General features: G+C 45.4%; 1 protein-coding gene across 2 annotated transcripts in view; it reads left to right on the forward strand.

The window, feature by feature from the left end:
* Nucleotides 1–8,835: 8,835 nt before the first annotated feature.
* Nucleotides 8,836–13,953, forward strand: part of MAP3K20 (mitogen-activated protein kinase kinase kinase 20) — a 78,259-nt gene continuing 73,141 nt past the window's right edge. Inside the window, exon 1 of one of the 2 annotated variants that reach the window (XM_083411320.1) lies at nucleotides 8,836–9,216. The gene's annotated coding sequence lies outside the window, so the exon portion shown is untranslated. The remainder of the gene's footprint in view (nucleotides 9,217–13,953) is intronic. The other variant, XM_083411322.1, reaches the window with a different exon arrangement.

Consider the following 13,953-nt stretch of genomic DNA (forward strand, 5'->3'; position numbering starts at 1 on the left):
CCACCTTAAAATGGCGCCTCCAATTCCCTATCGAGAAGAAACAACAGGGCCACACTCCCTTGTCTCCGGCCTAAGATATCCATCAGGGCAATAAAATCTAGATCTAATGCTCCACTGAAATAAATCCAGAAAACCAGCCTCATCCAAAAAATGCTTGGACTTGCCACAATACCCCTGAGCACTTAGCCCAGGAAGGGGAGAGTAGAAACGGGCGGATGTTTAAATCTCCCACCTTTTGTTCATTTTAATAGTATCCTATTTTATTTTATTTTTAACTGAGAGGCAAAAATCACTTTTACTCAGTCCCTAAGAGTAAAAAAAAAAGGAAGAAAAAATAATAATCCTGGAAACACTGCGTTACTGTATTAGAGGATGCTGTCTGCTGCTAGGTCCTGGCAATGAAAGGAGATGAAAAGACAAAACAAAATAATTCACTCCGCTGAAAGGGAAAAGGACCAGATAATTCTCTGCGAGTCAAATAACTTTTCATATAATTTTTAATGCCATTTAAAAAGCTAACAAAACAAGTTAAGATAAAAATCGAAGGGTTTAACCTGCAGGGGTACCTAGAAGGGATAATGAGTTTTGCTATGAAAAAATAAAATGAGGAGAGGAAAAAAATATTTTAACAAAATGTAACTGGAGAAAATTATAACTCTAAATTGTTAACATAGCTTCTTAGTAAGGTCAACTGCATAATATACGGTACCTTAACCTCTTCCAGCAATTTTTTAAACACCATGCAGCTTAAATAGCCTTCTTCTGAATTCAGAGGTATTTCTTCTGGGAGACCTGAATGCAAATCAAGAGGTAATAGTGGAAGGAAATTAAAAGATGTGCTATTCTCATTTCGGGTTTTTTTCCCCCTACTCGTAATAAGAAAAGCAGCACAGAGTGCGCTATGGCATAGTGAACCTCTGCCTTCTTGAATAGCTTTTCTTTCGCTGTTAATCTGAAATGCATTACACCCTGCCTTTTCAAATAACCATAGTGTTCTTTACTCTGATCAGCATTAAAGTTCAGCAGGAACAAGCAGCAGGTGTCACGAAGGGTCAACGTATTAGCAATCAAAGGAAATAATAGCCAGATTAAAAAGTTTTCCTTTAATAAAAAAATAAAATAAAAAAAATTCCCAGAAACTTCTGCAACACCCTGGACCTTACTTTGAGCATAAACATTCCATGTGCAGACTTCAACATTGGGGAGTCGAAATAAATTGTTAAGTGACACGGAGATCCGAATCTACGAGAATCCAGTTCGATTTGCCATTTTTTAAAATATAGCTCGCCATATGCAACTAAATTGGACTCAACACACACCGGGCATTTTGGCTTGCTACAGAAGGATGATGGTAAGAGAGAGAGAGAGAAGAAAAATAAGAGACAAAATTGTGCCGAGCAGGGATGGGGTAACTGAATGTGGCTTCTGGCTCTCTCTATCTGGTCCTCCAGTCAGGACTCTTCCCAGGCCAGACTTCTCACTAGCTCTGTCTTGGGTGATGCTGTCTTGCTTGAACTCTGATAAAGCTCCTTGCTGGCCTGGAGGGAGGAAAGATGCAGATGGTGCAAATTGGGTGTATGCGGAAATCGCCCACCACACAGAGGTTACATTTACATTCATTGCTCCACTTACTGTAACGTAAAGCACAAGGCAACCTGCTTAGCAGATGGTACGTATCCTGAGCAGACCTACATCTGATATGCCCCAATGGAACTCTGACATGCCCCTCGGACATCTAATTCAGACGCAAAACTGCATTTGATACGCCCAGTTCTGGGCTGGTACAGATAGGGTGTGAAAAGTGCCTGCCCTGTTCAGAACCCATATGGAGAGAGCCTGTTCAAAGTAGACATGCACATGTAAAAATCCTATGAGTGTGAGCCAAAATTGCATTAAAAATATATATATTTCCAGGAATCAACCAGGCCATTTTGTCTGCTTAGACCATGGTAGAACAGACAATCCTAGTGGTGGGGGCTGGTGCCATATATAGGGCTCAATTGGAAATTTCAACTATCATTTGAACCAGTTCTCTGTTGGGAAAGATTTGTACAGAGGGGGGCATACCCCTACCTATTAAGAAAAGCAGCTCTACCCAACATTTCAATGGTTTTGTAACAAGGCAGTGGGCTACTGGAAGAAAACAATCCATTGTTCCTCCTAAGGTGTCAGGGACCATGCTGAGAAGGGCTGCACTGAGGAGGAATGGTGGGAGCCCCCCCCCCCCGCCCCGCTTCCCCTGATCCTGAATCTTCCCAGGAACAGGAGGACAGTGTAGATTTGGAACAGTGGTTTGCAGAGGGGCACAGTTTGAATTATTTAATTTCGCCACAGAGTTGGCTACACCTACCCAAGGCCTGGTCCCAGAACAATTCTGTTGCTCCACCCCTTTTCTGTTGCTTCATGGATATGCCTGTTGTATTATGATTTGTATTATGTATATTTGTACAGTGGTACCTTGGGTTACAGACGCTTCAGGTTACAGATGCTTCAGGTTACAGACTCTGCTAACCCAGAAATAGTACCTCGGGTTAAGAACTTTGCTTCAGGATGAGAATGGAAATTGCGCAGTGGCGGTGCAGCGACAGCAGGAGGCCCTATTAGCTAAAGTGGTGCTTCAGGTGAAGAACAGTTTCAGGTTAAGAACGGACCTCCGGAACGGATTAAGTTCTTAACCCGAGGTACCACTGTATTATGATTTGTTTTTGTTTTTGTTTTCCCTTTTTTATACCTGTACCTCAGCCCACATGTATTTCTAGGGAGGCTACATATCAAATATGTGTTGGATAACAATTTAATATTGATTAATTTATTTTAAAAAGATGCACACATGCTAAATGGAAAGAAGTAGCATTCTGGCATCTTTTCACATTACGCAGATCACACAAAAATGTTTTGGCAAGAACATACTATTAGATTAGATTAGACAACGCAAATGGATGAAACAATGAGGCGCTCAGAGTAGATTCATAAAACAAGGCGAACGATGTTAAAACCCACATTGCACCGCAGAGGAAAGCCGCTCTGAAATTAGAACAGCAATTTAACACTATTGGATCTCAAAGTTTAATATAAGAACTAGCATGAGGGCTATATATAAGATTAGAAATATGTTTGGAAATATTTACAATGTAGGAGTAACTGCCAGCTGAGTAAAGCCATCAACTACAAACTGTGATACTAGTGGAAATATTAAAGGATAAAATGGTTTTAACTTCTGCATGGCTTAAAAGGGGGGAGGGGGTTATTAGAAACCAAATCTGTCGCCTATTAATCTTGTTCTCATGCTTCAGGCTTCTTCTGAACACAGAACAATATAGAAGCGCACCTTTCTACAGGGGATACATGTTACTGGGGTGCAAACCAACTATCAGGAAAGATGATTTAATCTAATTGTAGATCATGTCCTAATTTACAAAGATCAGTCCTCTGTTTAGAGAACTGACAGTCCTCTGTTTGAAAGTGTAAAGTATTCTGTTTTAAAGGGCAGCAGAGTCCTTTTAGAAATGAAGAACCATAAGAAAAGAGGATAGAAGGAGTTTTAGCATTGCCCATCAACTGGGGCAGCAGATGGAGCCAGCCACACAAAGGTCACAACCTCGCCCGCTATGGTGAGGTGCGTATTTTTAGTTAGATCGTAAAAATAATTTCAGAATCTGCAACAATACATATATGTGTGTGTGTGTGTGTGTGTGTGTGTGTGTGTGGCTTGTGTGTGTGTATTTTATTCATATACTGCCCTTTCAAAGATCTCGGGGCAGTTCACAGAATAAAATACAAGATAAAACATAGTAAATAATTAAACTAAAACAACAAACACCCCCTTCCCACAGATGTAATTAAAATGTTGTAGGTTATTAATTAGCCATGGTTGAAGAGGAACGTTTTCGCCTGGCAAACATCCCTGGGGAGAGCATTTCACAAACAGGGAGCCACTACAAAAAAGGCCCTTTCTCATGCTACCACCATCCGGACTTCACGTGAATTATCATATGCAAATGCTATGCAAATCTGCATCCTGTTGTGTTATTTTTTTTAGTGACATATTTCCTCTTTTTTGGGGAGGGTAATAATAATAATAATAATAATAATAATAATAATAAATAAATAATAATAATAAAATTCATACCCTACCCTCCCTGGCCAGAGCCGGGCTCAGGGCTAACACCAGTAAAAGTACAATAGAAACATAATGGGGGGGGGGAACCATCAATTTAAAATACAGGTTAAAATACAATTTAAAATGCAGCCTCACTTCAAAAGTGGCCCATAGATCAAAACCATAAGGAGAGGGCAATGTAAGGGTCAGACTGAGTCCAAGCCAAAGGCCAGGTGGAACAGCTCTGCCTTGCAGGCCCTGTGGAAAGATGTCAAGTCCCGCAGGGCCCTAGTCTCTTGTGACAGAGCGTTCCACCAAGTCGGGGCAAGTAATGAAAAGGCCCTGGCCCTAGTTGAGACCAATCTAACCACCTTGCAACTTGGGACCTCCAAAGTGTTGTCATTTGTGGACCTTAAGATCCTCCGCGGGGCATACCACGAGAGGTGGTCCCGCAGGTGCGTGGGTCCTAGGCCGCATAGGGTTTTAAAGGTCAAAACCAGCACCTTAAACCTGACCCTGTACTCCACTGGGAGCCAGTGCAGTTGGGAAAGCACTGGATGAATGTGATCCCGCGGCAAGGACCCCGTTAAGGAGCCTTGATGAGGCATTCTGCACCCGCTGGAGTTTCTGGGTCAGCTTCAAGGGCAGCCCCGCGTAGATCGAGTTACAATAATCAAGCCTGGAGGTGACCGTTATGTGGCCACCCTAATCTTTAGGGGAACTTCTTTCCCTGCATCTATATGTAGCGTTCAGTTATTGTGGCATTTGCCATAGCCAATCAGAAGCAACGTTAAAACAGGGCAAGCCACATTCGGAAGAGTGAAATACGAGCCCAGAACCTCCATGGTCCGCATTCAGCTGGTGACATGTTTGTGAAGATGAGAGACGGCACATCCATTACATTAACCGCTCGTGTTGGTGTTAATTGTGTTTTTTCTTCTGTTTCTTCTGCATTGCAGTTTGAATGACTGGTCTCAAGCTATTGAAGATCCAGACCAGGAAATAGCTTGATATTTGGCAGAGCTGATAAAATTCGTAAAACCACCTAGCTTGCGTTTAAAAACTGGTCTTGGCGCCCTTAACATTATTTATGAGTCCTCCCTGAGGCATCCTGCCCTATGGACTAAGATGCAGGCATCGATTTAATTATGAAGTGAGGCTGAGGCAACTGCCTGTGTGCGTCAGAGTGCTCTCTGTCAATATATTAGCAAGTTGCTTGAATAAATTCACAGTTGGCTCAGACTAAAGGTGTGGGGAGGTGGTAGAGAGAGGCGAGTGGAATAGTCACAGTATCTGAGGCAACAGTCATGCAATCTTTTTTCTGAGATATGAATACCCAGAGATCTATACTGGTGAGTCAAACAGGCCACAGCTGCTCCTGTATTTAGCAGCAGCCAGTAATAAACATCAGTGGGGTGATATGAGGGGCAGAGAAGGGACCTTCCAGTCTAGGGGCTTCCCATTTAGCATGCCAGCTTCTCCCCAGACCCCTCACCTGTTCTCTAGGACCCACCACTCCTAGGTGATAGCCTCTAACCAACCGAGGAGTGTGGGGAGACGGAAGAGAGAGGTTGCTGGGAGAGGAAGTTTTGAAATTCCTGCTGCTCACATCACCTACCACAGAGGTAGAATGAGTTGTGCTTTGTGTGTATGTGAAAGAGAGAGGGTTGGATGTTATGGAAAGCTACCAAGGTGCCACCGATAAATAAAGCTACTACTTAATAAAGCATTTGCAAGAGAATTCTGTTCATTGGGAGAGATGGCGCTTGGAAGCAATTGTGTCAGCTCTGCATTCTACAAAGCCACCAGAATTTCAACAGCCACAGCAGCAGGAAAATCTCCCCAGGGCCTGTGGAATACCTCAGAATCCAATGATCTCAGGTAGTGGATTAGACTAATTGTTTCCCTCTGCAAATGCCGTGCTGGGGGGACAGGACCTGTCACTGAAAGTTTAATCCCCAGCAGGAAGCGGGCAGGTGTTAAATAAACAACGACCACACACCCACTTTTAGAACACCATCCTCATGACCAACTTCACTCTGGTTACTGTGCATTGGAGACCCTTCCAAATTGTGGTGCATTATTCCCTGTAGCGGTCGGCAGTGCAGAGTGGGGTTGCTTTGATTACCTGCCTTCCTAATACAGAGATGGGACGTGGGTGGCGCTGTGGGATAAACCACAGAGCCTAGGACCTGCCAATCAGAAGGTCGGTGGTTCGAATCCCCGCGACGGGGTGAGCTCCCGTTGCTTGGTCCCTGCTCCTGCCAATCTAGCAGTTTGAAAGCACATCAAAGTGCAAGTAGATAAATAGGTACCGCTCCGGCAGGAAGGTAAATGGTGTTTCCGTGCGCTGCTCTGGTTCGCCAGAAGCTGCTTAGTCATGCTGGCCACATGACCCGGAAGCTGTACTCCGTTCCCTCGGCCAATAAAGCGAGATGAGCGCCGCAACCCCAGAGTTGGTCACAACTGGACCTATTGGTCAGGGGTCCCTTTACCTTTAATGCAGAGGTGGCTGCTGGTAACCAAGACAAGGTCAAAGTGATGTTGTTGCAGCAGCTGAGCCATTCTGATGCACCTGCTGCTGCTGCTGCACCCACACCAACAGCACTGCGGCCTCTCCCATCTTGGGTACTGCACTGGGAAGCCAGATAAGCAAAGCTGAACTACCAGCTGCTACTGATAATTGCGTTTACTTAGCTTCTTGGGAGAAAAGTGATGACAAACCTAGACAGCATCTTAAAAAGCAGAGACATCACCTTGCCGACAAAGGTCCATATAGTAAAAGCTATGGTTTTCCCAGTAGTGATGTATGGAAGTGAAAGCTGGACCATAAAGAAGGCTGATAGCCAAAGAATTGATGCTTTGGAATTATGGTGCTGGAGGAGACCCTTGAGAGTCCCATGGACTGCAAGAAGATCAAACCTATCCATTCTGAAGGAAATCAGCCCTGTGTGCTCACTGGAAGGACAGATTGTGAAGCTGAGGCTCCAATACTTTGGCCACCTCATAAGAAGAGAAGAGTCCCTGGAAAAGACCCTGATGCTGGGAAAGATGGAGGGCACAAGGAGAAGGGGACGACAGAGGACAAGATGGTTGGACAGTGTTCTCAAAGCTACTAACATGAGTTTGACCAAACCGCGGGAAGCAGTGGAAGACTCTGGTCCATGGGGTCACGAAGAGTCAGACACAACAAAATGACTAAACAACAACAACAAGAAGAAGCTTCTCCATACATGTCTGGTACTCAATGCTGTGGAGCAGGCCTAGTGACCTCAAGTTCAAGCACAAAGTTCCAAGAAGCGACAGGTGATCTAGGGATAGGGTCACTGTTATTCTTCTCTTACAATTGTTGGCTTTGTTCAGCACCTCAGTCCACAAATCCTTGCATGCAGCAGCAGGCAGTTTAGGGCTACCACATTCACTTGGTCAGGCAGCACAGGCCGGTAGGAGTCAGGGTCCAAAGTCAACAATGGCCAGGGGCATTTTTTTATCTGTCTTTGCACCATCCCATTCTCTGTCTCTCTGCTGTTCAGTCAATCAGTCTTTTATTGCGGTCAAAGACCAGGCAGCAGAATTAACAACAGCAACATATACTACATCAGCACCAAGGGGTGGGCACAGTAGATGAAATTAAAAATTCCCTTATTTGCATTAAAAATAGCACTCCTTCAGCTGAAATCTCTCTGCCGTTGCCTTTCCCCTCCTTGCCACTTGCATTAATTTGAGAACCACATGACCTTATGTTGTGTACTGCCCTGAGATCTGCGGGTATAGGGCCGTATAGAAATTTAATAAATAATAATAATGATGATAATTAGGCCAAGAGCCACAGGTTGCCCACTTTTGCTACCTGCACACAAACGAGTGGAAGGATCTCTTCCAGACATGCCCCCCCCATTGAAAACACCTGAGAAACAGTGACAAACCAAATCAAAGCCAACAATTTCTGTCTGCTGCTGGGTAGGCATGTCATGTGGTGATTCAAGTTCTGTGAGTTACACCCCAACTTTAATTATTACATTAAGAGTAGGAGGGAAAAAATGATGCTACGTTGGTGGGGTTTTTTATGTTGTAGCTCCGCATTACACAGTTGTATTTTAAAACGGCATATTTGGGGGCAAATAACAGCTTGTGTGTGTTGTTTCTCAGTAGACCTGAACTGAGAGCCCATTCAGACTGAAGGTTGCATGGGTGCTTTTTCTTTCAAAAGAAGAGTGACCAGTTATTTTGTGTCGTCTTTAGGAGACCAAATAGTGCAACCAGAAGTTTGGTCCTTAGATTAAAGTAGCAGAAATATGTTCATGTCTCCTTTCTAACTTTTGTCGAATCCAAAAGCACAAGTTCTAAACAGAAACGTGATTGGAGCAACCTGGGAGTTTTTAGCCACACCATGGCAATGTGCAAGTCTCCTTATATCAAATATAGGTTCTCCCGCAGACATATTTTTGTGTGTGTGTAACTGTTGATGTTTGAATAAGAAGCAAAGCTGGTGCCATTAGGCCAGGAAATATTGGGAAAACGTTTTTTCTAAACGTGCGCACACAAATGACCTCGCCTCAGCAGTACTTATAAAACAGTAAGTTAGGCTTGCATTGATTTGCAAACGAGGCCGGAACAGGGAACATTTCTGTGGAGAGATGCAGTTTATTCTATTCTGTTGGGCTCTTGCCTTCGAATTTGACAGGGGCTTAGTTGGGCTAAATATAAAGTTGGCTCTCTCGAGTATCTTTTATCCACCCCCCAGGTCGGTGTGCTGGGGACGGGAAAGAGCGCGAGGAATTAACGTCGCCCTCGACTCTCCAGTGATGTGGGGAAACTCCGCAGCTGCCTGGGAGCCAGCCGCCAAGTGGGCGGGCCGTGCTTTGCCCCTCGGCTCCTAGCCTGGCCGGGCGCGGGGTGGTGCTGTTCTTGCAAGCTCGGAAGGTACTTGGGAAGGCTGGCTTGTGGTGTGACTCCTTGTGACATTAACCGGAAGCGTGGGAGAGCCGGGGCACGCACACTCGCACTCACACGCTCACGCGCGCGCCCAGGGGAGCAAGCCGAGGTCCCGCGGGGTGAAAGCGGAGTTGCTCGGGACAAGTTGGCCGCTTCCCTCTTCGGCGGGTCCCTCCGGGAAGGTAAGGGAAGCGCGCTCTGCTGCAAAGCCTGGCGGGCTCGGCGTTGTGGTGGGGTGGAGATTTCGCCGGGGGAGAAAGAAGCCCGGGTGTTTCTCCTGACTGGGTGGGAAAGGAGGTGGGGGGGCGGCGGCGGGTGAACGCGCGTCCCCCCAAGAATGTCTGGAGCTGACATGGCGGGCGCGAGCGAGCGAGCGCGCTCCTCGCTTGGTTTGCCTCGGGGGTTAGGAGAAGGCGCGCGCTTGGCACAGTTGAGCGCCAAAAGGCGAGCGAGCCCGCGGAGGCTTTGCGCTTTTGGAACGGGAAAAGAAACCACTTTGCGCAACAGGCCGCCCTATATGGGGTCTGGGCGACGGGGGGGGGGGGAGAAAAGAGAGTCCTCTTTCCCTCCCTGAAGCCGGCCTCAGGCGCTTGGAGGGAGCGCTGCAGTCTGGCTTGCGCAGCCCCCTTTGCCTGCCAAGAGGATTTATGTAAGTTTCTCAGCAAGTTGAAAGGATCATTTCCTGCTCTCTCTGCGTTTAGCTCGGACACGCGCACACACCCTCTCCTGTTCCCGCTTTGGTGGCACACACGCCTTTCCTCTCTTTACAAAAAAGTAGCTTGCAACTTGCTGGGAAGTTTGGAGATGCGCAGCTTCCGCAGGCCCTTCCGCCGCTGCCGCCCGGGTTTCAGGATTGCGCATACCTGTGCAGCGCCGCCCTGGGAATGGGCGCAGGGATGATTCAAGCCACCTGTCATCTTCTGGGTTTCGGGCATTCCTCATCCTGGCGGCTAACCTCGCAGGAAATCGTTAGACTCGTTTTGGGTTTCTAGTCCCGTAGGGATGTCGAAAAGTTTGCAGCAGCAGCAGCAGCGGCACCAGTTGAGAAACAAAAAACGCAAGCGAGCAAGGAAAAACTTGGGTATTTAGCTCTGGTTTGGGGACACCCCATTGTCCTGTGTATTCTCCAAAGTTTGCTAAGCAATATTTCCCACCACCACTACTTTTGACAGTGTGTGTAAAGAATGCATTCTGGCCTTTTAAGCAACAGAATGCCCCCAAATTAACAAAGTATGCTGTACTGTTTTTCTAGAAAAAGAGGTGCCGGAACTCACCTGTTCTCTTAGAATGGCAATGGCGCCCACCTGAGAGATGCCAGAACTGAGTTCCTGCAAGTTATATCTGGGGGGGGGGGGGGGAGCCCTGATAATAGATCCTGAAATTTTGACAGCCTGATACTTGGCAGGTTTATTTGGAAGTAAAGCCTACCGGGTTTTAGGTGATGGTAACCTCATGGACTTGGTCCTCGGTGGGATCACTACATAAACAAAACACGAAAGAGCTGTTAACGTGGAAACGCAAGTGGTCTAAGTAAGAGGGCATTGGTTATAGCCACAAAGGGAGCCATGGCATGTCAGGGCACTAGTGGGGAATTAAAATGGCTGCTTTCTACTGCTGCTGCCACCACCAGGCCCCATGCTTCAGGGCCTGCATCAGTACTAGTGGGCCTGGTTACTGGGGTTCAGGCCCTTTGCAGCTGCCTGAGAGTGCTGGTTTGTGGGCCCAAACCTTTTTAAACACACACACACACACACACACACACACACACACACACACAGTTTCTCTGTCTCTCCCTTAAGGCTCCTGAGAATTTTACTGGGTGCACTTGACCTAATAATTGTGAGGCGGCTGTTGCTGGTGTGTGTTCTCTTCACAAAGTGTTTCTCCGCAGCCTCCCCCACCTGCTTGCACTACTGACCTGAAAAATCCACATGCATGGACCAGATCTTAAACCTCCGAAATTCGTCCCTTTAGGTCCATGTCTGATGACTTTAGGGATACTTCTTTGAAGGTGGTCAGCCACCAGTTTTTTTAACCCTGGTCCGACTAGCTCATATTGTAAGATCTGGTTCCCTCTTGTGCCGGCAGGGTTGTAAAGTACGACTAGGAACATACTGCCATATGTGATGGGGATGTAACTATGTACACAAGTTCTGGAAGCCAGTTGTAGCGGAAATTGGCATTATCGCTGGCAAACGCTGGTCTCCTTGGACAGTGTGTCATGACTCTTATCTATTTTTGATAGCACCAATGCTAATCTTACTTGTCAACAATTAATTCCGTGTCTGCTGGTTGCTGCTTGTCTAACGATCTCTCTGGGATGAAAGGACACAACTTGTTATACAGATCTATGGTTTTAAAAAGTCATGTTCATTACCATTTCTTACAAAATGGGGGTGATACGGACCCCTCCAATTGTGCTTCTGCTTTGGGACTGTTTGTAATTTATATGACCAAACAAGCTCCTGACTTGGTGCATTCCTACTAAATATGTGTTAATTTGGGAATATTCATGACAGTTACACAGCTCGCTATGTTGGATAGAAACCCGGGATTGGTGTACTCGTTGATTTTTTTTTTTTGGGTGGTCTCTACAACTTGATGTTTATTTTAAAATCATTTCTATATGCCTATTGATTGTTGGCTAGGGAATATTTTCCTTTTTTCTGTGTAATCCCCCTCCCAAATTAGACAATTTCATGGAAGTGGATGGTGCCCCCACATTCAAAGGCAGTCTACCTCACAATGTAGGCTGCAAACAGGGAGATCTTCTTCACATCCCACCTTTGAGCTCTCCAGAGGAACCCAAAAAACTGGATGAGACGTTCTGTTACCTACTCTGGCATAAAGGAAACAATTCTTCTATTTATCGATTTGCTTAGCCAAATAATTCTCTTAAGCGGTAGAGAACCAAAACTGTAGATAAAGCACGACTAAGATTCACCAAACATTCCCTGGCACTAGACCAGGCAGAGGGCCTTCTCGGTGGTGGCTCCCGCCCTGTGGAACGCCTGTTTAAGGGAAGCCGTTCCTGTTAGCTTTCTTTTTAAAGAACTATTTCCACCTTGTTGATTTAAAAGTAGTTTACTTTAAAAGACCTTAACTTTTTTTTTTGAGGCACAGCTGCCAGGTACATAGTAGGCAGTCTCCCCACCTTGTTTGCAAGAGAGCTTAGCTGAGGATGTCATGGTTTTGTTTTTTAAGAGGAAACATGCACCCAAAGAGGCTGCAGATGGCAGACCACTGGAAAAATGACTTGTAGAATATAAGGACGTTTACATCAGGATTTCACCCAAATTTTCTGTGCCCTTTGGTCATTTTTGGATACAATTTCTGTTCTCCTCAATTGCTGAACAATGGTTGGAAAAAATGCAGAATACTTTTTTGGCCTAGCTCTTACCTGTGCCTGCTTTGGATCTATGGACTGCTGGTCAGAGTTTATAGTACTTTCCAAGAATAAGGAAGCTACTCATACTTGATTTAAGCTAAAACTTAGAACAGCTAAAATAACTTTGAATCACTGATACCTCACACATTTATTGGACTTATCTATATGCTTTGAGACATGTATATATGGACTATATACTTTTCATATTCATGTAGTGTTTTTCCCCAAGGGCTTAAATGTTTCAGATAATTTGCTAATCCTTATGCTCAGAATAAACATGAATAGATATGGTGCTGAGTATTTATAGCCTGCTTTTCAATTTGATTAATTTTTATTTAAAACAAAATTCCTAAGAGCAGAAATATGAAAATAATAAACAAACCTCAAACATTTTAAAATTGCCTACTCAAAAACTGTAAAATTGTAATAGCAGCACACAACACAGCTAAAATGGCATTTTAAAATTGCATTCATTTTTTAAATAACACTATTAATTATAAAAATCATATATAGTCCCTGTTCTTGTTAAAATGTCTGGGCCTTCATGTGATTCCTTAAGCTTCATGAGAGTGTCAGTGGGACTCTCCTTTGAATTGCAAAGATCCATTCCCCCTATTATAGGCGAGGGACTGAGACAGTGTGGAAGAGGTAGAGCATTTGCAGGTCATAGGGGCTGCTGCAGGCAGTGGCGTAGCGTGGGTTGTCAGCACCCGGGGCAAGGCAAGTAATTTGCTCCCGCTAACCCATGGATTTGCGCCCCCTAACCCTAACCCCCAGATGTTGCGCCTGGTGCGGCCGGCCCCCCCTGCACCCCCCACGCTACGCCACTGGCTGCAGGCAACCCATTTTTTGAGCGCATTCTGATTTGTGAGCAGAAAGTGTGTGCTGCAGAGGTTAGATGCTATCCTATGCTTATTGAGCGTTTGTTCTGATTCGTTTACGGGGTGGTTATACGATAACAAGCATTCATCCCAAGTTGCTTGTAGAGTGTTTTCACAGCTTCCTGTTAATCATTTGTTCACTTCACACTTTACATTGGGTTTCCCTGTTGCTTTCCAAACTGCAGAAAGCCCATTAAAAAAAAACCCCAAAACACCTGGATTTGTTGCGCTGGGGCAAATCCTAAAGTTCTGGTAGTTGACTAAAGTTGACTCCCTCCCCGTGTTAGAAACTCAGATATATAAGCTAGGTGTCAAATGGCTCCTTAACCAGCGGTCAGCAACCTTTTTCAGCCATGGGCCGGTCCACCGTCCCTCAGACCTTGTGGTGGGCTGGACTATATTTTGAAAAAAGAAAGAATGAATTCCTATGCCCCACAAATAACCCAGAGGTGCATTTTAAATAAAAGCACACATTCTGCTCATGTAAAAACACCAGGCAGGCCCCACAAATAACCCAGAGGTGCATTTTAAATAAAAGCACACATTCTACTCATGTAAAAACACACTGATTCCCGGACCATCCGTGGGCCGGATTGAGAAGGCGATTGGGTCACATCCGGCCCACGGGCCTTAGGTTGCCTACCCTGCCT

Source organism: Podarcis tiliguerta (genome assembly GCF_965153285.1).
Source record: "Podarcis tiliguerta genome assembly, chromosome: 1".
NCBI classification, from domain to species: domain Eukaryota; kingdom Metazoa; phylum Chordata; class Lepidosauria; order Squamata; family Lacertidae; genus Podarcis; species Podarcis tiliguerta.